Source organism: Acomys russatus, chromosome 20, assembly GCF_903995435.1.
Source record: "Acomys russatus chromosome 20, mAcoRus1.1, whole genome shotgun sequence".
Classification (NCBI taxonomy): Eukaryota; Metazoa; Chordata; class Mammalia; order Rodentia; family Muridae; genus Acomys; species Acomys russatus.
In genome coordinates, this window is record NC_067156.1 from 37010148 (window position 1) to 37012562 (window position 2415).

General features: G+C 45.3%; 1 pseudogene; it reads right to left on the minus strand.

The window, feature by feature from the left end:
* Nucleotides 1-584: 584 nt before the first annotated feature.
* On the minus strand, nt 585-957 carry LOC127204484 (N-alpha-acetyltransferase 38, NatC auxiliary subunit-like; annotated as a pseudogene).
* Between the last annotated feature and the right edge of the window lie 1458 nt (nt 958-2415).

Genomic DNA, 2415 nt, shown 5'->3' on the forward strand with positions numbered 1-2415 from the left:
GTACTTCACTAGATTTTTCTAGGACCCCCTAATAGCCCGCAAAGATGGACCTATGTGTGTTTTCCTTGTTGCCTGTGCCTCCTTGGCACCATTTTTATGTTTCACAATTTCTTTTTCTACCTTGAAAAGGTAGGACAAGAACTGTCAGGTTCTGCACAAGAGGGGGGAGGAACAAGATTCCCTTGGGACCATGAAATACTGTGGGGATTGTCTTCTTCCTTGCCTGCACCTCATCAAAATCTGTACGTAGCTTTCCATGCCCTTCTAGCACTCTTCTCCTGATTTAGTGCCACACTGCCAATCACTTTATCTCATGTTTTACAAAGTGAGCAGGCTTTGATATTTGTTTTCTGACCTCTGACTGGATTGTCAGTGTTTTTTCCAAACATACAATATAAAATGATAACAACCCTATTTCTATACTACATCCAACACCCTCACCTACAAGATAAGAATAATTACAAGAATCGTTAGCATGTTTTATTATTATCATTATCATTATCATCACCATCATCATCATCATCATCATCATTATTATTATTTGTCATAGGGTTTAATGGTCTCAAAGAGAAGTGGGAGTGTGCTCAGAGATATGGGGGCCTAGCCAGGCTCTCCCTTTGGACTTTAATAGAAACAATGTGGTGTCCTGGTACCATGGCCAGACCCAGCACACGAGGTTCCCCAGCAGAAAATGAATCAGACGGCTTGAGGAACTCTTGCGCAGAGCCCAGGATGACATTACAGTCGCGATCGGTGAACAGGAAGCAGCCGACTAGTGTCCTTCCATCTGTCATACGAATACGCATGGTCTTGTTGAGGAACGCCTCAAGTTGCTGCCTGGCACGCCGGAGAGCCCTCCGGTTCCGTGTCAGAGTCCCCAGCACTGGAGCTGCTCTGATGCCAACTGCAACAGCCATTCTTCTTTCGTAGCAGCATGATCGGCCCAGCTCTGGCCATTGGCCCTGGGACCTTCTGTGGGCCTTAAATTTCCTGAGAGCGTTTTGGGTCGGGTCGTCAGATCTTGCGAGTGCTCCCTAGCTCTCCGCATGTTTTTATTTAAAAGCATATTCCCACCATGGTACAGGTATAACAACACCACGCCAAAAAGTACACCATTGGAACAGAACTATGACCTACTCCTCAATGGCAGTATGCTTCTTTTTAAAAGTATTAGATGGAGGAAAATCATGTACACATTATTCTATACAAAAATATACATAACTGATGGCAGTCAGAAAAAGAACACCCAAGTGCCTGCTACAGGTGTCACTACAGTGGAGGAATGCGTGACGGAGAGATGAGAAAGATGGAGGGCATTGTGGACAGATGGACGAGAAAGTGAAAAGCCTGTAGGCAAGTCTATGGAGGCATTTTCCTGATAACTGATTTGGGGGGACCCACGTCACAATGAAAAGTGCCACCCCTGAGCAGGTAGTATTACCATATTTCAGAAGGCAGATTGAGGGAGAAGCATGGGAGAATGGCAAAGTAGAAGGATCCAGAGGGTCCTAGAAACCTACAAGAAGAACATTATGATGGGCGGATCTGGGCCCAGGGGTCCTGCTCAAACTATGGCACCAGCCAAGGACAATACAGGCTATAAACTTCAAACCCTTACCCAGATCTAGCCAATGGACAGAACATTCTCCACAGTTGAATGGAGAGTGCGGTATGACTTTCACACAAACTCTGGTGACTCATATTTGACCATGTCCCCTGGATGGAGAGGTCTGGTGGCACTCTGAGGAAGGATAGCAGGTTAACAAGAAGACACTTGATACCCTATGAGCATATACAGGGGGAGGAAATCCCCCTCAGTCACAGTCATAGGGGAGGGAAGTAAGGGGAAAATGGGAGGGAGGGAGGAATGGGAGGATACAAGTGATGGGATAACCATTGAGATGTAATATGAATAAATTAATAAAAAAGAAAATGAAAAAAAAAAAGAAAGAAAGCAGATTGAGAAGTCCAGGGAAAGCAAGACAGTAAGCAACTGCTCTCCATGGACTCTGCTGCAGCTCCAGTCTCCAGGTCCCTGCTTTGACTTTTCCATGATAGACTATAATCTAGACATTTGAGGTAAATAAACCCTTCCCTCCTCAAGTTGCTTTTAGTCATGGTCTCTTTATCATAAGAATTGAAACTAAGACAAGGCTCTTGTGTGTTAATATTGACTGGGTTTCTTTTTTTAATGATTAATTAATTTATTGACTTTACACCCCTCCTCTCCTCCCTGGGCTCACTCTCCATCCCCTCTCCCCTATTCCTCAGAAAAGAGGAGCTATCCTCTATCCACCCACCCCAGCTCATCAAGTCACATCAGGACTGAGCTTGTCCTCTTCCCCTGTGGCCTGGCAAAGTAGTCCCGCCAGGAGAAGTGATCAAAAAGCAGGCAACAGAGTCCATGTCAGAGAC